The sequence below is a fragment of the Sorex fumeus genome, unplaced genomic scaffold (assembly GCF_029834395.1).
Source record: "Sorex fumeus unplaced genomic scaffold, SorFum_2.1 ptg000293c, whole genome shotgun sequence".
Classification (NCBI taxonomy): domain Eukaryota; kingdom Metazoa; phylum Chordata; class Mammalia; order Eulipotyphla; family Soricidae; genus Sorex; species Sorex fumeus.
Window position 1 is genome coordinate 252,048 of NW_026606350.1, and position 25,910 is coordinate 277,957.

The following is a 25,910-nucleotide window of genomic DNA, read 5'->3' on the forward strand; positions in this document are numbered from 1 at the left end:
CTCAATGGAACGACCATCTCCGAATGCAACAGCTATGTGTACCTAGGTCGAGAGGTCAACATGACAAATGACCTGGCACCCGAGCTGCCCAGGAGGAAGAGAGCGGCTTGGAACGCCTTCAAGAACGTCGAAGAAATAGCTAAGAGGACGAAGAACCTCCGGCTCCGGGCACGTCTCTTTGATTCCACTGTTGTTTCTACATTAACATATGCCTCACAGACCTGGGCCCTACGCAAACAAGATGAGAACGCTATTCAGGTCTCCTAAAGAAGAATAGAAAGAGCTATGCTTGGAATATCACGTTTCACTCAAATGAGAGAAAGAATCCGGAGTTCTGACATCCGTCGACGATCAAGAATCAGGGACGCTGTCTCATTTGCCAAAGTGTCGAAAATCAGATGGGCTGGTCACGTAATGAGATTTAAAGATGACCGCTGGACTAGAGCTGTTACCGACTGGATTCCACGGGATGTCAAAAGACAGCGTAGCCGCCCACCTACCAGATGGTCAGACGTCTTCGTGAAGATCATGAACGATCGGTTTGAGGCCCTTCATGTTCCCGGAGCGAACAGATGCCATTGGGCTACACTAGCACGCGACAGGGACAAATGGAGACGTTACTGGCGTCCGCTCGAGCAAATCGCCGACTAACGGGAAGTTAAGTGATTAAGTTAAGTGAAGTGAAGGAAGTAAAGGACGTGTGCAAAGAAAACTACAAAACGCTACTTCTGGAAATAAAAAGAGGACGCGAGGAAATGGAAAAATATCCCCTGTTCATGATCGAGAGAATTAATATTGTCAAAATGGCAATACTTCCCAAAGCACTGTACAAATTCAATGCGATCCCTATTAGGATACCCATGACATTCTTCAAAGAAATGGAGCAAACATTCCTGAAATTTATATGGAACAATAAGCCCCCACAAATAGCTAAAGCAACACTTGGGAAAAAGAAAATGGGAGGAATTAACCTCCCAAACCTCAAATTCTACTACAAAGCAGTATTAATTAAAACAGCATGGTACTGAAACAAAGGCAGAGCTGCAGACCTATGGAACAGGATTGAATATACTGGCATCTCCCCTCAAACAAATGCTCATCTAATCTTTGATAAAGGAACAAGAAATGCGAAGTGGAGTAAGAAAAGCCTTTTTAACAAATGGTGCTGGCAAAACTGGATGACTACATGCAAAAAACTGGGCTTAGACCTCTGCCTAAAACCATGAAAAAAATGTAAGATCAAAATAGATCAAATACCTCAACATCAGACCGGAATCCATAAGGTACATTGAAAACAAAGTTGGCAAAACCCTCCATGATATTGAAGCTAATGGTATCTTCAAAGATGCCACGCCACTGGCCAACCAAGTGAAAAGAGATAGACAAATGGGACTATCTTAAACCAAGAAGCTTCTGCACCTCCAAAGAAACACTGACCAAAATACAAAGACAATCTACAGAATGGGAAAGGATATTCTCCAAATACACATCCGACAAGGGGTTGATATCAAGGATATACAAAATACTGGTTGAACTCCACAAGAAAAAACACCCAACCCCATTAAAAAGTGGGGCAATGAAATGAGCAGAGACTTTCTCGAAGAAGAAAACCGAATGGCTAAAAGGCACACGAGAAATGCTCTACATGATTAATCATCAGGGAGATGCAGATCAAAACCACAATGAGATATCATTTCACACCACAGAGACTGGCCCACATTCAAAAGAACAAAAGCAACCTGTGTTGGCACGGATGTGGCGAGAAAGGGACCCTCCTTCACTGCTGGTGGGAATGCTGACCGGTTCATCCCTTCTTGAAAACAGTATGGACGATTCTCAAAAAATTAGAAACTGAGCTCCCATTTGACCCAGCAATACCACTCCTGGGAATATACCCCAGAGAGGCAAAAAAGTATAGTCGAAGTCACATCTGCACTTGTTTGTTCATTGCAGCACTGTTGACAGTAGTTAGAATATGGAAAAAATCTTAGTGCCCGAGAACAGATGACTGGTTAAAGAAACTTTAGTACATCTACACAATGGAGTACTATGTAGCAGTTAGAAAAAGGAAGTCATGAAATATATATACAAGTGGTACTACATGGAAAATATCATGCTAAGTGAAATGAGTCTGAAAGAGAGGGACAGACATAGAAAGATCGCATTCATCTGGGTAACATAGAGTAACAAAATAAGAGACTAACACCGAAGAACAGCTGTGATAAATACCAGGTTGTTCACTCCATGGCTCAGAGGCAGAATCTAGGGGTAAAGGCAGCTCAGATAGAGAAGGGAGCACCAAATAAAGGGTTCTGGGAAGATCTGCCCAGGATGGGAGATGCATGCTGAAAGTAGTCTATAGACCGAACATGACTGCCACCCAATGTCTCTTCTGCAGACCACAGCACCCAAAAGGAGAGCGAGAACAAAAGGGACTGCCCTACCACAGAGGCAGGGTGAGATGGGGGATGGGGGTTGGAGTGGGATACCAGTATTGGTGGGGGTGGAGAATGGGCACAGGTGGTGGGATTGGTACTCAATCAATTCTATAACCAAAACCCAAGCACAACAACTTGTAAGTCTTCAACTGTACTTCATGGTGTTTCATTAATGAAAAAAAAAAAGATGGGATGGGAGGGTGAGAAACGGAGGGGAAAAATGAAAGCCTGGAAAAAGAACAGAAATAAGGGTGCTGGAAAAATGGTACAATGGGTAAGGCGCTTGCCGTGCCCGTGGCCAAAATCGTGGGTCCCATCTCTGGCATACCATATAATTCCAGACACCGCCAGTCGTGATCCCGGTGCACTGAGCCAGGAGAAACGCAGGAGCACCACCAGGTGTGGGCCCCAAAATAAGAAGCAGAAATACATGCCGGCAGGGCTGGAGCGCTCGTGTAGCGGGTAGGGTAATCGTCTTGCATGAGGTTCGATCCCTGGCATCATCCCTGGACCATCCCATAGGTTCTGTGAGCACCGCCAGAAGGAACTGCTGAATGGAGAGCCCGGAGTGACGCCTGACCACCTCTGGGTGTCACCTAAACGAGGAGGGGGGGCGCGAGAGCCAGGGAGAGGAGAGGAATAACGGGAGAAGAGAGGCGGAAGGCTGAAACCCTCCCTGGAAAGCCAGGAGGCGGGGAACCCGAAGCGCACCGCGGCAAAACTCACCCGAGAAGATCCAGGCGCTGTCCTTGTACTCGGGGTGCCAGGACACCTTCTCTGCCACCGCCAGCTGGACCCCTCGCTCCTTCAGTTCCTTGATTAACTTCAATTTCGTCAATGGGCTGCGGAAGTTGCCGCAGAGTAAAGAAATGTCCCAGCGACCCAGACGCCGAACTAGGTCTCCACTGGAAGAGTCACGGCCCTGTTCAGAATTCGCGATCCACGCCCCCTCGGACGCTTCGGCCCCCGCCTCTTCCCTCAGCTCCTCCCGCCCCGCATCCCAATCCCCCAGCCCCGACCTCCCACACTCCTTGTAGGACAACCGGAGCCTTACTTCATCTTCCACAGGTTTCTGCTCCAAGATGCCGATGTAACGACCTCTGGAAAAAGCCGTTCAACGGTCGGTCGCTCGGCTTCAGCGCGCAATCCCATTGGACTAGAGCTCCCCCGGAAGAGACCATTTAATCCGGAAGAGATTATGCACGTCGGGACGTAATGCGAGGAACGCATGCGCACTAGAACCGGCACTTGTCTCACGCGGACAGTTTAGCTTTTTCACCCCTCCGTTTCCCCCTCCCCATTTCCTTTCTCATTACCCTCTCCCCTCTTCTCCCTTCCCCTTTATGTCCACTTGGCTGAGTCCTCCTCTCCGCCTCTCCCTGCTCTGCTCTCGCCCTCCTCCTAGCTTTCTCTCCCACTCTCCTTCCTCATCCCCCTCTCTGTGCTCTCCCCATCCCCTGTCCTCTATTTTTTAATGTCGTGCATTTTCTTTTATTTTTAATTTTTTTTTTACTTTTTGGGTCACAACAGTCCTTGCACAGGGGTTATTCCTGGCTTATGCACTCGGGAATTACTCCTGAGCCCATATAGGATGCTGGGAATCGAACCTGGTTGGCAATGAGCAAGGCCTACGCCCTACCCGCTGTGCTATGCTCCAGTCCCTGTTCTCCCCTTACCCTTCTCATCCTCTTATAATCCTCTCCCTTGTTCCTTCTTCCCTTCCCCTTTGCCCCATCATCCTCTTTCCCTCTCCTCTTCCCCTTCTCTCCCCTCCTCCTCTTCCCTCCCTTCCCGATTTTCTCTCTCCCCCTTGCCTTTCCCATGCCTCTCTTCCCCCCACTTCTTCCCTCTCCCCTTATCCCTCCCCTTCCGCTTTTTTTGCCTTCCTCCACCCTCCCAACTCTCCCCGTTTCCTCTTCCCCATGCCCACCCTCTTTTCTTTTTCCTTCCCTTCCTCTTCCAGATTTCACTTCCCTGATTTGCCCTTCTCTCTTTCACCTCTTCCCCCTCTTTCCTTTCTCCTCCCCTATCCCTGACTCCTCTCTTCTCCTCCCTGCCCCTCTTCACTTTCCCCCTCCTCTCCTTGTTTTGCCTGGGACACATTCCTTGCTGCTTTGAACACTCTCATGAGTCATACTAATAAACGCATTTATAGAGGTAGAATATATTTGAACGAGGATTTACTTTTCTTAAATACCTAAAAGTTTTCTTTATAATCCTTAGTCTGTGTGAGGTAGGGTTAATCTTTGCACATTTCAACTGATTTTGGGGGGCAACAGGATAGCGGTTTAGGAGCGTAGATTATTAAACTACGTCTGATTCCCGCAGCACTAAAAGCCCTGTTCACAGCATCAAAAGGTGGCCCCAGAGACTGCCAGGTGGCACTGGAGGTTCCCCAATCTGCAGAGTCAGTGCAGCACCACATGCTTGGGCCCTTCCAGTGAGTTGTCTGACCCAATATCCACGGGATGGTCCCTGAGTTCTGTTTGTAAGGCCCCGTTAGAAACACTTAATTTTAAAGATAGCTATGGGGGATAAGGAACGGATGACTTCAACAATTTTTTTTTGTATTTTTGGGCCACAGTGGTGCTCAGGCTTACTCCTGGTTCTGAGCTCAGGGGTTCCTTCTGGCGCGGCTTGTGGACCATCTGTGGTCCAAAGAATTGAACCTGAGCGAGCTGCATAGAATACAAACGCTCCACCTGCTCTAGCATGACTCTGGTCCACTTTATTTGTATATAAACACATACATACATATGTATGTGTACACACATATGTATACACACATATATATATATGCATATACAATCATATCTATACACACATATATTTTGGTTTTGGGGCCACACCTGCTGTGCTCAAGAGTTACTCCTGGCTTTACATTCAGAGATCACTCTGGGCTTGGGGGAATCATATTGGGTGCTGTGGATCAAGGTTGGGGTGGCTACACGTAAGGGGAACATCTGCTATACTCTCTAACTGCTGATAATATATTTTAAGATATATTTGTCGTGTTGGAAACTAACTTCTTTGCTTACAAAGTTTTGGTTCTGAAGGCCAAACAGTATTCGGTTAAGGCCTTGAACTTGGCTAACCTTAGTTGCATACCACTTTACCACCTGCCATTTATGGTCCCCTGAGTACCTCTAGGAGTGATCCTTTCGCATAGCTATATCTCGCTACATAATTGAAACAAAAAATTTCAAAACATAAAAAAATGGGGGTTTGAGGATAGATTAGTTTGGTCCATTACTGGTTTTCTTTTGTTGTTGTTGTATTTTGATTTTATTGAATCACCATGAGAAAGTTCCAAGCTTTCATATTTGGGTTACAATCACACAATGATCAAACACCCATCCCTTCACCACTGCACATTACCAACCACCAATATCCCTGGTATATTCCCCTTTCCCACCTGCCCCCTGCCTCCATTAAAGACAATATTCCTCACATTACTGGTTTTCTTGCCCTTTCTATGTTCAAACTTAAACGGTTTTCTATACTCAGAGTAACCCCTGAGCATTGCTGGGTGTGACCCCAAAAGCAACAAAACAAACAAAATTTAATTTTTATTATAGTGTAGGAAACGTGCTTACAAAAGTATTGACCTGTACAGTGTTCAAGATTTTTGGTTTGTATTTTGTATACACAGAACAGCAGACTGTTTATTGACATCAAGTAATCAGGGAGAGCACAGTTTCTATAAAATGCTTTTCTTAAATTTCAGTGGGATTTACAATTTTATAATATTGTCAATGATAAGATTTCAGAAAACAAACTTTAAACACCACAATCCACACCATAGTCTCCATTTCTCTTGACTGATATTAAAACACCCCAATGAAAAGTGCCCACCTCCACCAGTGGAGGTTTTACATTTTTCTTTCATTTTTATTGCACTGAAAGTAATACATTATGAAAGTATTAACATTTATGGTTTTCAAGTACAAAGTTATTGTACATTGGAAAGCACCAAAGTACCAAAGACCCTCCACCACTGAATTTTTGTATAAAATATATATGTATATTTTATGATAGTACCAATATTATGGGGCTACAGCGATAGCTGTGCGGGTAGGGCATTTGCCTTGCACGCAGCCAACATGGCTAACCCGAGTTCGATACCTCTGCCCTTCTCAGAGAGCCCGGCAAGCTGCAGAGAGTATCTCCCTGCAGGGCAAAGCCTGGCAAGCTACCTGTGAGGTATTCGATATGCCAAAACAGTAACAACAAAGTCTCATAATGGAGACGTTACTGGGGCCGCTCGAGCAAATCGATGAACAATGGAGGACAGTGACAGTGACCAATATTATTTAATTCATTTTAATTTACCTGAATATTTGAGATAGTTATAAACTTTTCGTGATCAGGTTTTTGACATACGATGTTCCAACATCCATCATTTCACCAAATACACTTCCACCACCAATGTCCTGAGTTTCCCTTCTACCAGCTCCACACACTCTGAGCCACCAAGTGTGCCTGTAGACAGGCATATTTCATCTTGTCTCTCTGTCTCCTTTTGGGCTTATGGCTTCCAATACCGATACGGAGAGGCCATCATGTTTGGTCAGTTACACAATTTCAAAACACATCTCCATCCAGAGAAATCCCTTCCAACCATCATTGTCAATATGGTCCCTATTCTGATCCCAACTGCTCTGTACTCAGGAAATGATCTTCTGTGCAGGGGATCAAATCACGTGGGCCCCAAGGAAGGAAAGCATCTAATCTGCTGTACTATTGCTCCAGCCATATAAATTTTTAAGTATAAGTGACTACTCACAAAAGTCTGGTGGATCTTACCCAATCAGATCAAGCTCACGAGCTGAAGCTAATTTCTTGTCTTCCATGGTGATTTTTTGCTAGAATCTGGCAGAAAAACATATCGGGAAAATAGTATGTCCCAGGCAAGGAAAAGATCAGGAAACTGCAAGTCAAACCCACAAGAGAACTATCACTTGGTATCTGCCAGGGAGGTATCTAGAAAATACCAAAGACTTCATCACTTGGTATCTGTCAGCAAAATACCAGACATCAAATGCTGAGACAGAGTCCTGGGATGCCAGGGATCAAACTGATGGGCTGCATGCAAGGCAAGCAAGCATGTAGGAAATATTTCCCACTGAAATCGCATCTATTTCAACAAGATCGAAGTCACTCTGAAGACAAACCTTTCAAATGCAAAGCAGGTAGAAAACTTTCCCACGAAAGTCATGCAGAATTCAGCAATATCAAATTCATACAGTATGAAATTCTAGGGGTGTAAAGCATGTAGGAAATCATTCCCACTGTAATCATACCTAATTCAACAATATGGAAGTCACTCTGACGAAAAACCTTATCAATGTAAAGTAAGTACTAAAAATTTCTTACTAGAGTTATGTAGAATTCAACAATATCAAATTCATACAGTAAGAAATCTGAGGGGTGAAAAGTATGTAGGAAATTTTTCCCATTAAAATTATATCTAACTCAACAATATCAAATTTAAACAGGTGAGAAACCTCACGAAAGTCACAACTAAGTCAACAATATTAAATTGTTACAGGTAAGAAACTCCATGAATTTTAAAGGAGTAGGCAGGAAAATGTACCCAAAAAATCCTATATATTTCAATTAAAAAATAAAAAAGAGGGAAATTATGGAATCCTCCAGTACAATTGGCAGGCTTCCAAACATGGACCAATCCTGCTGGTCTTCTTCCCACTGTCCTTGGGTGGTACCTTGTTTCCTTACACCTCAAATAGGTTAGAGTCCCTGATGAACCCCTTTTTCTATGATTCTCTTCACTTAGCAGAACTCCATCCAATCACATGTAAGGTACAGCATTTTCTCTCTGCATTTGGACCAATCCCACCCCAGTCCAGCCCACACAGTGCTCAGGGCTTACTCTTGGCTATGCACTCAGGCAACTATACGGATGTCTTGGACCAAACCCGGTTGATCACATAAAGGGGAAGAATCTTACCGGATGCATAATCGCTCTAGCCCTAGAAATACTCATGCATAAGTGAGTATCCTCAAAATTCTAGTGGCTTTTACCTAATCAGATCAAGCCTCTCCAGAAGAATCTCACATCTTAACTTCCGAGTTGTTCTCTTGCTAGAATCTGACAGACACATATATCGGGAAAATAGTGTATTCCAAGGAAGTGAAAGATCAGGAAAATTCAAGTCAAAATTGCAAAAGGATTATCAGTTGGTATCTGTCTGCAAGATATTAAGAAAATATCAAACACTAATCACCTGGTAACTCTCAGCAAAATACCAAACATCAAATGCTGAGACAGAGTACAAGGATGCCAGGGATCAAACTGATGGGTTGCATGCAAAGCATGCAAGCATGTAGGAAATCTTTCCCACTGAAATCGCATCTAATTCAACAATATCGAAGACACTCTGAAGATAAACATTTAAAATGTGAAACAGGTAGCAAAACATTCCCAGGAAAGTCATGCAGAATTCAGCAATATCAAATTCATGTAGTACAATATTCTCTGGGTGTAAATCACGTAGGAAAAGCCTCCCACTAGAATATCTAATTCAACAATATGGAAGTCACTCTGACGAAAAACCTTATCAATGTAAAGCAGGTACTAAAACTTTCTCACGAAAGTCATGAAGAATTCAACAATATCAAATTCATACAGTAAGAAATAGGAGGGGTCTAAAGCATGTAGTCTTTCCCACTGAAATAATATGTAACACAATAATATCAAATTTGGACAGGTGAGAAATCTTTCTCACGAAAGTCACGTGTAAGTCATCAACACTAAATGGGTACACGTAAGAAACCCCATGAATTTCCTCTTCTGGATTTCGGAACAATCCCAGCCAGGTCGAGTGCACCATCTGCTCGGGGCTTACTCTTGACTCTGCACTCAGGCAACTATACGGATGTCACGGACAAAAACCGGTTGACCATAGACAGGGGAAGCATCATACCTCATGCACATTTGCTCCAGCCCTAGAATTACCCTTGTATAAGTGAGTAACCTCAAAATTCTGGTGGGCTTACCCAAGCAGATCAAGCCTCTCCAGAAGAAGCTAACATCTTAACTTCCGAGTTGTTCTCTTGCTAGAATATGGCAGACACATATATTGGGAAAATAGTATATTCCAGGCAAGTGAAAGATCAGGGCAATGCAAGTCAAAACTTCAAGAGGCTTATCACCTGGTATCTGCCTGCAAGTGACCCAGTAACAAACACATATCACTTGGTATCTATCAGGAAAATACCAAACATCAAATGCTGAGACAGAGTACTGGGATGCTGGGGATCAAACAGATCGGCTACTGCAACCTTCTAAATTTAAAGCAGGTAGCAAAACATTCCCAAGAAAGTCATTCAGAATTCAGCAATATCAAATCCATACGGTATGAAATCCAAGGGGTGTAAAGCATGTAGGAAATCTTTCCAACTAGCATCATATCTAATTCAACAATATGGAAATCACTCTGATGAATAACCTTATCAATGTAAAGCACGTTGTAAAACGTTCTCACGAAAGTTCCGTACAGGCAATAAATTCATAGAGCTAACAGTCCCCATTAATATTCACGGAGGAGGCAGGAAAATGTTCTCACAAAAATGTATCTAATTCAATTAAAACACCCAAAGAGGGAGAGTTTGGGAATCCTCCAGCCTTTGAGGCAGGCTTCCAACCATGGAATAATCCTCCTGGTTTTCTTTCCACTGTCCTTGGGTGGCACCTTCTTTCCTTACAACTCATAGAGCTGAGACTACTTGATGAGCCCTTTGTTCTTTCTGATTCTCTTTACTTACGAGAAGTCCATCCAATCCCATGCAAGTTACAGCATTTTCTCTGCTGGATCTGGATCAATCCCAGTCCGGTCCAGCACACAATCTGCTCAGGGCTTACTCTTGGCTTTGCACTCAGGCAACTATACAGATGCCAGAGATCAAACCCGGTCGACCACATACAAGGGAAGTATCTTACCTGATGCAGGGTTGCCTCAGCTATAGAAATACTTAAGTATAAGTGAGCAAAATCAAAATTCTAGTGGCCCTTACCAATCAGATCAAGCCTCTCCAAAAGAAGCTACATTCTTGACTTCCGAGTTGTTTACTTGCTAGAATCATGAAAATAGAATATTCCAGGCAAGTGAAAGATCAGGGTAATGCAAGTCAAATCTTCAAGAGGCTTATCAATTGGTATCAGCCATCCAGGGTATTAACAAAATACCAAACACTTATCACTTGGCATCTGTCAGAAAAATACCAAAAATCAAATGCTGAGACAGAGTACTGGGATGCCAGGGATCTAACCGATGGGCTGCATGCAAGGCAAGCAAGCATGTAGGAAATCATTCCCACTGAAATCGCATCTAATTCAACAAGATGGAAGTCACTCTGAAGATAAACATTGCAAATTTGAAACAGCACCATTCTCACGAAATTCATGCAGAATTCAGCAATATCAAATTCATGCAGTATGAAATCCTAGGGGTGTAAAGCATGTCGGAAAACTTTCCCACTAGAATATCTAATTCAACAATATGGAAGTCACTCTGAAGAAAAACCTTATCAATGTAAAGCAAGTAGTAAAACTTTCTCATGAAAGTCATGTAGAATCCAACAATATCAAATTCATACAGGAAGAAATCCGAGGGGTATAAAGCATGTAGGAAATCGTTCCCACTGAAATCATACCTAACTCAACACTATCAAAGTTGGACAGGTGGGAAACCTTTCTCAATAAAGTAACATCTAAGACAAAAATAATAAATTCATACAGGTAACAGTTCACATGAATTTTCACGGAAGAGGTAGGAAAATGTTCTCACAAAAAATATCTAATTCAATTAAAAACCCAAAGAGGGAGACACTGGGAATCCACCAGTCATTCAAGCAGGCTTCCTACCATGGAATAATCCTCCTGGTCTTCCTTCCACTATCCTTGGGTGGTACCTTGTTTCCTTACACCTCATATAGGTGAGACTACCCGATGAACCCTTTGTTCTTTCTGATTCTCTTAACTTTACCAGAAGTCCATCCAATCCAATGCAAGTTACAGCATTTTCTCTTCTGGATTTAGGACCAATCCCATCCTGGTCCAGTGCACAATCTCCTGAGGGCTTACTTTTGGCTCTGCATTCAGGCAACTCTACGGATGCCAGGGATCAAACCCGGTCGACCACATACAAGGGAAGCATCTTACCTGATGCAGGATTTCCCCAGCTCTAGAAATACTTAAGTATAAGTCAGTAACCTCAAAATTCTAGTGGGCCTTACCAATCAGATCAAGCCTGTCCAGAAGAGGCTACATTCTTGACTTCAGAGTTGTTTACTTGCTGGAATCTGACAGATACATATATCAGGAAATGAGTATATTCCAGGCAAGTGAAAGATCAGGGTAATGCAAGTCAAATCCTCAAGAGGCTTATCAATTGGTATTTGTCTGTAAGATATTAAGAAAATACCAAACACTTATCACCTGGAGGGCTGGAGTGATAGCACAGCGGTGGGGCGTTTGTCTTGCACACAGCCAACATGGCCGACCCGAGTTCGATTCCTCTGCCCCTCTCGGAGAGCCCGGCAAGCTACTGAGAGTATCTTGCCCTCACAGCAGAGCCTGGCAAGCTACCTGTGATGTATTCGATATGCCAAATACAGTAACAGTAACACAGTATCACCTGATATCTCTCAGCAAAATAGCAAACATCAAATGCTAAGACAGAGTACTGGGATGCCAGGCATCAAACTGATGGGCTGCATGCAAAGCAAGCAAACATGTAGGAAATCTTTCCCACTGAAAAAACATCTAATTCAACAATATCGAAGTCACTCTGAAGACAAACATTTCAAATGTGAAACATACACAGTCTCACAAAAGTCATGCAGAATTCAGCATCATCAAATTCATACAGTATGAAATCCTAGGGGTGTAAAGCATGTCGGAAATCTTCCCACTAGAATATGTAATTCAACAATATGGAAGTCACGCTGACGAAAAATCTTATCAATGTAAAGCAGATAAAAAAACGTTTATAAAGTTTCTTCTGAATACATAAAGTATCTGCTCTATTTTAGAGTCCTATTTGGGGACCCTGATCTCTCAAAATTGGTCAACTTATTGAGGCCACAGTCAGTTATGTAACTAACATAACATACCCACCGTTTATTCAGTGATGTGATCATTTTTAGTCATTCCTTTTTGGTAATGAATGACTTCTCATATAATATTTGTGCAGAGACATCCTTAAGATTTAAAGGCATCCATCTCTCTTGGTCACCACTATTAAAGATACCAAGTACCATTATTCCTCCTGTTATTCAGCAGAGGGATAACATGGTGTAAGATGACCCTGCTCTCTAGGCAGCAGGTAGACTACAGAGAACCTTGACACATTCCACACTGTGTAGTCAATTAAAGGACTTCAATCACCTTCAGAGTGACATCTCTATTTCCTAAAACTGCACGTGAGGGCAGGACTGCAACCAATGCCTCATGTACATCTCCAAATGTGGGAGAAAAGAAATCTGATGTGCAATGAAGGACGGCACAAAAGTACCTTTAGAGCACCCCATAAACCTGTTATTTCCATCTTCAAAGTGTACTACATATCTGGAGCAATTAAAATCTTGTGGGGCTGGAATAAGGAACAAACTCTCAGATCAATTCAAAAGAATTGAAAATTCAGAGAGCTCAAAAAAGGAAAAAGGAAGAGAGTCCACAAATGTCCCAAAAACAACAGAAATGAGATCTGCCTTCAGGAGGAAACCTGACAGATGGATTGGAATGGGATAGGAGAAAAAAATCCAATAGTTGTGCAGGGAAGTGCAGACTTTCAAAGTCAGCAGAATTTTTTTGCTGAGTACCAGTAAGAAAGGCTTTGGTTACAAAAGTTCCTGCTTTCCCAAAATAATCCCGGGGTGAGTCTTCCTTCACCATAACAGCACCAGCAGATTAGTACTCATCAATAGGAGATTCTGACCCACAGGGTCCTCCAAACAGCATCAGGAGTAATTCCTGAGACTGAGCCAGATGAAAAACCTCCATACCATGGAGTGTGACCCCAAAAGGAAGAAAGAAAGTGAACAGGCTATGTTATGCGGAACATTTCAACCGACCTACCACTACAGCTTTTGCAGAGCACCTGTGGAGCTCCCTGATCAATTGCAAAGATTTGATCATCAAGACAGTGAAGGCCAGACCGCAGCAAGGCAACATCATCGTGCAGGACGTGAAGAAGCAGACTGGCACCTTGTTCAGATCCTGGGAGACCCCCTCACAGCGCAGCTGCAGGATAAGGTCCACCTGCTGAAACCCCTGCTCGTCTATGCCGCAAATCTGATCTTCTATGCCGCTGACCTGAACCCGGACCCTGAGCCCGAGGCCCCTGCACCCAGGACCCCCTCCACACTACAGACCCCTCCTAAGTTCCTCCAGCCCCACCGTCCCAAAGTTCAGATGCTTCAGAAAAAGTATCTCTGATGGGACCAATGCAGCGTATGCATATGCAGGTTCTAGAAACTTCCTACAGTAAATATCTTTTCTCTCTTTCTTTTTAATAACCCTAGCCTAGTCTCTTTCAGAACAAGTCTTAAAGACATCAGGTGTATATATATTTTTTATTAAATTATTTATCTGGTTTTTTTTTTGCAGTGGTAAAGGCCCAAAACTATACGCATCATTTACCACTGCCATCCAGATGTGAAAATAATTAAAAAGCCATCAACATCACTGAAAAAGCATCCAAACTGCCTCAGAAAGACTGGGAGCACTGGGTCTCCCTCATGGGGAGCAAGCCACACCCTCCCCCCAAAACTGTGCCTGTCGATGATGAACTCTCACTTGGTCGCCAGACTCCTGCATTCTCCTGTCATGAATGCAGGGATAGGAGTGAGGCCCTAGGAGGGCACATCACAAACCACTGGATAGTCAAAGGCTACAATTAAAAGTTTTTTTAAAAAGGAAAAAATTAAGGAGATGCTGAGTAAGGAGAATTTCATCTAGGAGCACACCAATCCTGGCATCTTGTCCATGGCAAAAGCAGGACACAACACAAAAGACTCCCAGGTTTGCCCCTGCAACATCAAACTGACTGGTTGGATGGCAGGAACAAAGATTTTGGAATGCTCGAATAGGAAATGAATATTTTGGAACCCAGGAAGCATTTTGCATCCTGAAATGGCAAGAGCACCCAAAATCTGATCTCAGACTGTGGACAAGAATTGGCTTAGGATTTTTCTTAGAACTACCAGAACATTGGGCAAGAGCACTAAATAGTGAGTAGGACATTTGCCTTTTACTTCTTGAATCCACCTTCAATCCACAGCATCTAATATGGTTCCTCAAGTTCTGCCAGGATTAAGTCCTGAGTTTAGAGTCAGGAATAACCAATGAGCATCGCTAGGTGTGGTCCCAAAACAAAACAAAACAAAACAACTAAACCACACCATTCCTTCTGTTCCTCAGGAGCCCTCCATCCCATACATACTCATGTCCTCTGATGCTAGTGCTTTCCTTTCAGTTTCATATTATTATATATTCCCTTTCCACTTTCAGTGAGATTGCAGAAGCTCATGATTAAATAAATAAAACAATGAGCGAGTTGTCCAAAATATTACAGAAGGGGCTAGATTCAGAATACAGAGCATAGGGAGTTTGCCTTGCTCGTGGCTGACTCAAATTCAGTCCTGGAGCTATAGGGGAAGCCCAGAGCCTTTCCATGACACAACTGGCTTGTGGCTAGCTTCCTCTTTCCACACCTCATTCAACGATGGAAGGAGCTGCTATTCTGAAAAACTCAATCTCTTAGGAATACACACATCAGGGTTTTGTGCTTTACATTTTTGAGTTTAAAAAAAAAATTTAAAAAAGAGAGCTAGAGAGCCAGTACAACAGGCACGGCTGGATCAATTGTTGGGGGGGGGGGGGAACAAAACAGGTGAAGGGTACCAGAAATATAATTTCCTTATTAGAGGAAACTAGGAAGTGGAAGAAAAGTTTGTGTTCACCAAGGGGGGGGAGCAGATTACCCCCATTATCCTGACCATCCTACAAAAACTATTTAACAGATTGCCTGACATACTCATACCAATTTCAATGATGTTCACTATAGCCTTAGGACTAATAAACTTGCCCTGCACACAGCTCACCCAGGATCGATTCCTGAGCTTAATATCAAGAATAAGCCCTGAGACCTGGTGGTATACCCATCTCCACCAGCCTCCACCCAGAAAAATTAAAATTAACCAAGAATAGATTACTTCTCCCCAGAGAGGATCAATTTGGGATAAGCATAATGAGGGGCAGAGCTCAAGCGATACACTTTCCCTGTCAGAGGTCACCACGGAAAAATACCCTGGTGTTCAAGGGGTGGCACAGTTCTTCTGGTTTTCAACAGATTTCCTGCAGAGCCCATCATAATTCCAATGACGCTTTCCACCAGAACTTGCAGCTGCCAGAGTCGTCATGGGCAAAATTCGCTCCACATGATGGGCTGCTTCAATAAAATTCATTTTGGAAGACCTTGGTACCAAACACAGGTTGTAAGGCAGCAGAAGAGCACAGACAGCAGGTATAGGAAGGAAAGATTCTAATTTGGCATGATCATGAAATTGTGCAATCTTCTGATCAAACCATAAATATAAGACTCTTAAAAAACAGGAGCCAACCATGCCAGTTTTCCCAATCTTCCTCAACTCTACTTCAAGAGCTCACCGAATTTCTAAAAGATACCAATGAAATCACCTCTGGGGACGGTGCTGTTTGAGGAGGAGCGTATGAACTTCACGTGGAAAGAATGGCAGTTCCTGGCTGATGAACAGAGGACCCTGTTCAGTGAGGAGACACTGGAAAACTACAGGACCTGGAATCATTGGGACACTCTGTCATCACACCTGAAGCAATCATCAAGTTCAAGAAAGAGTAGAGCCATGAAAAAATAAAAATAATACAAGGAGTAGAGTCATGGATGAGAGATAACTCAAAACAGAGTCTCTCAGGAGAGAAACACAAATAAAAACAATGTAGAAAAACTTTCTCAAGGAAGCCAGATCTAATTCAACATGAAAGATTTCATACAGAAGAGAAACCCTATGTACAAAAAAAAATGTTGGAAAACATTCACAGCGAAATCCTCTTTCATTCAACATAAGAACTCAAACAACAGAGAAACCTAATTCATGTGCTGAATGCTGAAGATCTTTCTCTTGTAAGTCATGTCTGATTAAACATAAGAATTCACATGTGATAAACCCTACCAATGCAGTGAATGCACGAAGAAATCTTTCTCCATTAAGTCATTACTGACTGAACATAACAGGATTCACACGAGAGAAACCCTGTAAATGTAGAGAAACATTCTCATTGAAATCAAACCTCACTAACCATGAGAGGAGACCCTATACATGTAGGAAAACTCTCCTTTTAAATCATACCTCACATTGGGCTGGAGCGATAGCACAGCAGGTAGGGCATTTGCCTTGCACGCGGCCAACCCAGGTTCAATTCCCAGCATTCCATATGGTCTCCTGAGTACCGCCAGGGGTAATTCCTGAGTGCGGAGCCAGGAGTAACCCCTGTGCATCACCAGGTGTGACTCAAGTAGTAAAAAAAATTATAACTCACTGAATAGAAATGAAATTCATGGAGAGAAAACCTGTGAATGGAAAGTAAACAGGAAAACTTTCTCCTTATAATCATATCTCATTAAACAATATAGAATTCATACACGTGAAAACCCTGTTTATTGCAAAGAATGTAGGAAAACCTTTTTGATAAAATTGTACCTCACTCAACATAATTCGTGCAGGAGAGAAACCCTATGAATGTAAAGTGTGGATGAAAACTTTTTACAACAAATAAGGTCACCCGATACACAACATATCTTACAAAGGAGACAGACCCTTAGAGCATGAAACGTAGGCAAAGATTATCCATGAAATGAAACCTCACTAAACTTGAGAAGATTCATGAAGGAGAGAAACCCTGTGAATGCAAGAAAACTTTCTACACGGTGGGAAAGCCAGCCCACACTGCCTTCTCTCTGAGTGGACCCCGTTGTTTCAGGATTGAGCCTTATTGAGAAATTACCTTGCTGAAAATTCAAGTATGCAAGTTTTTGTGGCTGATATCTTGACTTGGGATGGGCTCCCTCCCCTTACCTCCCTGGTACTTCTAGAAGCTCTGGCAGTAAAACCCATGAATCACCCACCATTCCGTGTAGGTTCATCTATTTTTCTTGCTCCAGAGACTCAAAATCATGAAAGAGATGAAGCAGCAGCCAAAACTCCTTCTATCACCCATGCATGGCTGAGACCTCAGGGGCCAGCCCAGGGCCTGTTCAAACTGAGCCCCAGAAGCTGCTCACTCTCCAACAGCAAAATCGCAGTCATGCATCTGGAGAGACTCCACTCTCTCAGAACAGAGCCTTACCCAGAAATTGACCTGCTGAAAGTTCAGGTGTGCAAAATCTACAGGCTTTGTGACTAAAATCTACAGGCTTTCTCAGTGTTGGGACAGGCTACTTTGTAAATCAGTGTTTAAATAAACTTCGAAACTTAAAGGAATGATGGAACTTTCAGAACCATGGAATCCTGAATTCAGAGCCGAGATATCAACCCTGAGAATCACAGTCTGCGAGTCTATGACAAAATGGTTAATTCTCAAGGATTGACAGAGTATTTAAGTAAGGTGTGTGCCTTGCATGCAGGAGACCTGGGTTTGGTCCCCAGCAAAGCATATTTTCTCCCAAACCTGTCAGGAGTGATTCCTGAGTACAAAGCCAGAAGTAAGACCTGAGCAGAGCAAGATATGGCCTAAAATACAAAACCATGTGGTTCCCGAGTACAGCGAGGAGTAATTAACTAAGGGTAGAGCTAGCAGCAACCCCTGAGCTTCACCGGGTCTGACCCCCCAAAAAATCAATTAGTTTGAGTTTTAAAAAATAATAAAACTCTCTTGCTTCACCAAAAACAGTAAAAAGGAAAGAAAATAACAAACTTTCTAGACTGAAGGAACACAATGGTGACTCTCAGAGAGAAGGAGTTGGTAGTGGAAGGAACCAGCACGGTCTTTTTCGTGGTGGGATAGCACTCAAAGATTGGTGGTGGATGTTGTGACAATTATACACATATAAAGGTCTGAAGCTAACAGCAGAACCTTCACAATATTTCAAACCAATTTTAAGGCAATTTTGAAAAACTGCATTTTTGTATGAGGCAAATTTTGTTGTGTCAATTTATCAATAAAAATAAGTGGCAAGGAACATATGTGGAAATGTATCAACAAAATTGTTCAGGAAAAGACACATCTCAACATAAACAGAACAGACTAACAGCTTCATTACTGTATCTATATCACGCTACTTATACCGAATTAAGTCACACATCTCTATCGGTTTTATCTGCCAAATGGACAGTCATCCAACACAGACGAAAATTCAAGAACTGATATTTTCCTATTTCTTAAATATTTCTCATCCTTCTTAGGGGGGTTATAGGTTCTTGGATCTATATATGAACCAATTTACCACATGTAATCTGATTAGTACCAAATATATTCCCAAGGACAACAAACTGCGCTTAAAAATTGAGAACATCAGGCAACGGAGAGATAAAAAAGCAGGTTAGGCGTTCGATTGCAAATAGGTAACCTGCGTTCAATTCCCGTGGCATCCAACATGGTCTCCCAAGAACTGTCAATAGTACTGAGTACAGAGCCAGGAGAAATCCATAAGTATCGCCAGGTGTTACCTGCCCCCCCTCGAAAAGAAGTAAGGACATCCGACTATAGAGAGTACATCTCTCTCAAGGATTGATATACAAGGGAATAAAATATTTGATCTTCAGAAGATTTTACATATTCAAAAGTGAGAAATAATTGGTTTTGCTTTTTAAGAACTGCTTCTTAAAATAGTTCAAATCTGGGGCCAGAGAGACAGTTCGGTGTACAGATTGTTTCTCTTCCAGGCAGTTGCCCTAAGTTCTGTCCCCGGAACCTCATATAGTTCTGAGCCCTGCCATGATTGACCCCTAAACCAGAGCTAGAAGTCATGAGTACCTCATGATGGGACTCTACATACATACACGCACGCGCACGCGTGCGCGCGCGCGCACACACACACACACAATAAGAAACCATTTCATCTCAAATTCTACCAAGCAACTCAATCGGCTGCAGTCTCAGTGACGCCTGTAGTCTCTGGAAGTAGGGGATCCCCAATCCTGGGAGTGCCAGGATCTTTGATACCTGTGGGAGTTATCACCGCTCCTACTCGTAGCCTACACCTACTCCTACTCCTGCGACCATGCCATTCAGAACGCTCCTTGTGCCTGCCAGCCAAAGTGGGTATCTGACCTTTGATCTCTGTCCCTAGGCCTATTCTTTTCTTCCCTTTCCACTCTCCTACATAAGGACCTGTGTTCCTGTCTGGCTTCTTCTTTGGCTCCCTGTCTTGGGCCTCTGCTCCGGAGTGGTAGGCTGTCCTGACCTCAGAGGAGCTGTGGTACTGCTTCAGCCCCTCCCTGGACTCTTACTTCTGAACCTTTTCAGAGTTCTTGCTGTTGAACTTTTTACAGTCAAGGGAATTGTTTTCCTTTAGCATCTTGCTTCTGGGTGATGAAGAGGAGACTGGTGGATCTGGCTGTACCTCCCGCTTTTGATTTTCTCTTTTTCCTTTTTGTCTGGAGAGAAAAAAAATGGACGGGAGGAACAAATAGGAAATGAAAAAACATACAACTCTCCCCAAAGTTTCCTATTTTCTAAATACACTAGATCAAATGCAGAACCAGTTGTAAGCCAAAGCACCATCAGGTGTGACTCCCACCCCCCAAAAATAATTTGAAGTTGGGGTGGTGGGGCTTGGAGGACCACATAGTATGCAAGAGTGCAAAACTGGGTTGGCTGTGTATAAATCAAACACCCAACCCACTCACTGTACTATTATCATCCAGTTTAATAATTTGAATTTTAATAGTATATTAATATTCATGGCAAGACAGCAAAAACAGCAAGGTTTATAAGATGAAGAGTCAAAGTATCCCAATCGTCATCCTCCAATTTAAAAATGATGAGCTTTGTAAAAGTCTTAGAAGATTTTCTAGAAAGTTCGTAAGCCCATCAGTATATTCCTTAAATTTACGTTTCTCTAGAGAAGTCGGATAAATTAAAACAGTATCGGGGTGGAGCAATAACGCAGCAGGTAGGGCGTTTGCCTTGCACACTGCCGAACTGGGTTCGATTCCCAGCATCCCATATGGTCACATGAGCGCCAACAGGTGTAATTCTTGAGAGCAGAGCCAGGAGTAACCCCTGTGTATTGCCGGGTATGAACCAAAAAGAAAAACATTGTGATTCTATACTTGTATCTTGAAATAAACTTAAGTTTACTAAGTCACTATTTTTTTTAATAAAAAAATTTTTAATAGTGAGACATCATGAGGTACAGTTGCAGACTTACACATTTTTGTGCTTGGGTTTCAATTATACAATGCTCAAATACCCACGGATCCCAGTATCCCTCCCACCCCCCATACCGCCCTCCCACCCTGCCTCTGTGGCAGGGTATTCCCTTTTGTTCTCTCTCTTATTGGGTGTTGTGGTTTGCAAATGAGTCAATGGGTGACAATCATGTTTAGTCTATAGTCTACCTTCCGCATGCTTCTCCCACCCTGGGAGGATCATCCCGACACCTTTATTTGGTGTTCCCTTCTTTATCTGAGCTCCCTTTTCCCCTAGTATGTGTGGTTGGCCTCCAAGCCATGGAGTAAAATTCCTGGTACTAATCTCGGCCATTCTTGGGTGTTAGTCTCCTATTTTGTTACTTTATGTTCCCCAGATGAATGTAATCTTTCTATGTCTATCCCTTTCTTTCTGAGTCATTTTGCTTAACATGATACTTTCCATGTAGTACCACTTGTATGCAAATTTCGTTACTTCCGTCTTTTCTAACAGCTACATAGTACTCCATTGTGTATATGTACCAATGTTTCTTTAACCAGTCATCTGTTCTCGGGCACTCAGGTTTTTGCCAGATTCTGCCTATTGTAAAGAGTGTTGCAATAAACAGACAATTGCAGATGTCACTTCGACTATACTTTTTTGCCTCTCTGGGATATATTCCCAGGAGTGGTATTGCTGGGTCAAATGGGAGCTCAATTTCTAAGTTTTTGAGAATCGTCCATACTGTTTTCCAAAAGGGCTGAACCAGTCGGCATTCCCCCAACAGTGAAGGAGTGTCCCTTTCTCACCACATCCACGCCAGCACTGGTTGCTTTTGTTCTTGTGGATATGGGCCAGTCTCTGTGGTGTGAAGTGATATCTCATTGTGGTTTTGATCTGCATCTCCCTGATGATTAATGATGTGGAGCATTTTCCCATGTGCCTTTTAGCCATTCGGATTTCTTCTTTGTGAAAGTTTCTATTCATTTCATCTCCCCATTTTTTGATGGGGTTGAATGTTTTCTTTTTGTGGAGTTCAACCAGTACTTTGTATATCTCTGACATTAACCCCTTATCAGATGTGTATTTGGCGAATATCCTTTCCCATTCTGTAGACTGTCTCTGTGGTTTGGTTATGTCACTATTTCTTAACAGTTTTGGTTATATGAACATTTATTTCCTATTTGAAAATAAACTTACCTTTTTATCGTTCAATAAACAGCTTTATTCATCAAAAAAATTAAGACCACCTGGAATCATTTTTGGTCATAAAATTTTACCTTTTATGTGTTTTTTTGTTGGTTTGTCATCTTCAGAGTCCTTAGATGAACTGTTTGTAGGTGTGTAATCCCCACAGCCCGTCTTCTGAAGCAGTCTGGACACAGTATCCAATTCATCTGAGTCCATAGGAGCCCTATAGTTAGACACATGATCCACTGGAGGAGTTCGTCCTTTGAACTAAGACAGAAAGTCGACGCATCAGCAAAGACAGCCCTCCTACCAAATGAAGTGACCCACAAAAACTTCCTGCTAACTCTATCTCTGGGGAAATCTCCAACACTCTTTGCCCAACTGTTGTGTTTGAGTACTCTTTCCCAGCTAGCAATTTTCTCTGCAGGCCTTAGGGCTACTGAGCCCCTGAGGCAAGTGCACTAGCATCTTCTGTCAGTTTACCCCTGTGTGCCATACAAATATTTTTGTGCTGTATTGATGTCATGATATAAAAAAAAAAAAACTCCAGGAATTTTTGTGACTAGCCCACACTGATACTTTTGCTGTTAAATACAAACTCTGGGCAAACAACAAAATAGTCATCACTCACATTAATCAACATCATTTCATTTTTTTAAGCATAGACTTAAAAATTCTTTTTTGATGGTGGGGGTTATTGAAACAATACTGAATGTGCTCAGATGATATAGGGTGTCCAGATCATAACCCTGGTAAGGCACAAGTAGGGTATGAGCCCTACCAACTGTAGGATCACTTCACTCTCTAATAGATACTTAATTCTATAGTCATTAGGCACCCAACATTCCCAAAGTCTAGCTTTTATTGTTCCAATACAAGGTCTGATTTTAGTTTTACCTTTAAGTCTAATCTACCTCTTATCATCTATCCAATTTCCAACTTAAAAACATTTTTGAGTGGCTGGAGAGATAGCACAGAGGATAGGGCGTTTGCCTTGCACGTGGCCGACCTGGGTTCGATTTCCAGCATCCCGTATGCTCCCCCCAGTAAGGCCAGAATTAATTCCTGAATGTAGAGCCTGGAGTCCCTGTGCATCCCCAGATGTCATAAAAAACCCAAAATAAATAAATAAATAAAGACAGTTTTGAGGGGCCAGAGTTATAGCACAGAGGGTAAGGCATTTGCCTTGCATGTGGCCGATACAGGTTCGATCCCCAGCATCCCATATGGTTTCCTCAGCAAGGCCAGGAGTAATTCCTGAGTGCAGAGTCAGGAGTAACCCTGAGCATCGCTACGTATGACCAAAGAGGGAAAAATGTTTTGAAAACCATCCCTTCTTTGACTGACTTTGAATGTAGGATCCATAAAATGAAAACCTATAACCCCATTCCATGCTGTCCTCGTAACTACTTATTACTGGTGCAATCAGTGACAAATTCTCTAAGAGTAACTCTCCTGGGCTGGAGAAATACAGTGGTGAGGTGGGAAAGGTAAGAAACAAAGGCCTCCCTGGGTGGGTGGTGGTATAGCTAATACTGAGGAAGAAAAAAGTGCTGACTGGAGCAGAGGCCCATGTTATTGCTTCCTAGAACAATTTCCCCACATCCCTGAAACTTTTATTGTCTCATACTAGTGGCCCCTAGGCCTGTGTGAATCAGGGGAAAAATCAAACCAAACCATTACATCAGAAATATTCAGCCAAATTCTGCTTCATACTTTTACTCACCTTGAAGCCATTAAAATTGTCAACAGCCAGAATTGTCCTCCGGTGGTCTTCATAGCAAAGTAAACAGAATCCCTTGGATTTCCCAGTCTTCTTATTCCGTACCAGATTTATGTTAACGATCTCACCATGTCTATTTACCAAAAAAACACACTATTTGAAGTAAAATGTTCAGAATGGATGAAAAACAAAACTTAAATATTGACTATAAAAGACAAAGCTAGAACCAGATGATGAATGAAGGTTAACAACAAAAAGGTATACCAAGCGAACTAAAGCAGGACAGTGAGTAGAGCTCTTGCCTTGTATGCAGTCAACCAGGTTCAATCCCTAGCACCCCATATCATTCCTTGAACCCACCAGGAGTGATCCCTGAGCACCACTGGTGTAACACCCCCAAAAAAGATAAAAAAAGTTAATATAATAGGAAATGTCCCATTTAAAAAGTGAGTGAAGAAAAGTTCCTGCCACAGAGGAAGTCTAGAGAGTGGGAGGTGAAGCGTGGTGGGAGGGGAAACTGGGGACACTGGTGCTGGGAAATGTACACTGGTGGAGAGATGGGTGTTGGAACACTGACTGAAACTATAACTTGAACAGCTTTGTAAGGGTCTATCTCACAGTGATTCAATTAAAAAGAAAGGTAAAAGGTTTAAACATAGTGATAGTATTTAAGATTCAAAATGCATGCCTCCCACCGAAATTAACATACCCATCACTGCCAGGACACATCCCAGAGCACAGACCCAGGAGTAATTTCTGAGTAGAGCTCGGTGTCACTGGGACAACAGTATAGCTAGTAAGGTGCTTGTCTTGCACACGGCCAACCCAGGTTCAATCCCCGGCATCTCATTCATTCTCCCGAGCACCACCAAGAATGATTCCTGAGCCCAAAGCCATGAGTATTGCCAGGTGAGGCAGGAAAACAAAAACTAGTATTTTTAATAGAGTCAGAAAAAGAAAACAGGAAGCAGAAAACTCAGTGGTGAGTTCAGTATATGCTTTGCAAGTAGGACACCTAGGCTCAATTCCTGGTACCAAATGCTCCCCCAGGTACCACGAGAAGTAATCCTCCAGCACTAAGCTGGGAAAAGTTCCCAGACATCACTGGATAGTGCCAAATAACAAAAAGAACAAATAAAAATTGATGAATACATTATAAACATAATCAGACACAGATTTCTGCCAAAATCTAGAATCTTTAACAGAAAGTACTAAAACAGCTCAAGTGATACCAAGAACTTTTTACTTACTTAATTGCTGAAGTGATAGCATAGAGAGTAGGGCGTCTGCCTTGCGTGTACAGCCGACCCAGGTTCGATTCCTCCATCCCTCCTGGAGAGCCCGGGAAGCTACCAAGAGTACCCCATCCGAATGGCAGAGCCTGGCAAGTTCCTTGTGGCGTATTTGATATGGCAAAAACAGTCACAACATGTCCCACAATGGAGATGTTACTGGTGCCCACTGGAGCAAATCGATGAACAAGGGGAGGACAGTGTTGCAGTGTACTGTTATCTGCCAATGCAATTAGGAGAAAACATATAAATCAGAAATAAAAGGTGAAACCATATCTGTTTGAAGATTAGATGTGATTGTACTATAGAAAACCCAAAATACTCTTAATTAAGAGTCCAAGATTTACTTAAAAATCACAATGCCTAATTAAAATTTTTCTTAAAACTAGGATATAATTACAAATAAACCACTTTCTTGAATTCAAACAGTGATTGGTTAGAAATATATAATGGAGGAGGAGCCACATTTATAATTAGCAAGAAAAATAAAATTAAAAAACTTCAGGGGTCAGAGCAATAGTACAGTAGGGAAGGTACTTGCCTTGCAAGTGTCAGACATGAATTCAATCCACAGTATCCCAAATGGTCTTCTAAGCACTGCCAGGAAAAATTTCTGAGGGCAGAGCCAGGAGTAAACCCTGAGCATTGCTGCCGTGTATGGTCCAAAAACAAAAATAAAGAAATAAATAAACTTGAGGGTTTGGAGAAAGAGTACAGTGGATAGGGCACATGCCTTACACATATCCCACCTGGGTTCTATTCCCTATATAAGGTCCCCCAAGCACTGCCAGGTCTAATTCCTGAATGCAGAGCCAGCAATAAGCCCGGAGCACGCAGACTATGACCAAAAC

General features: G+C 42.6%; 1 pseudogene; it reads right to left on the reverse strand.

Annotated features, from left to right (window-relative positions):
• Positions 1-25,910, reverse strand: part of LOC130018851 (RNA-binding motif protein, X-linked 2-like) — a 61,467-nt pseudogene that overhangs the window by 21,019 nt on the left and 14,538 nt on the right.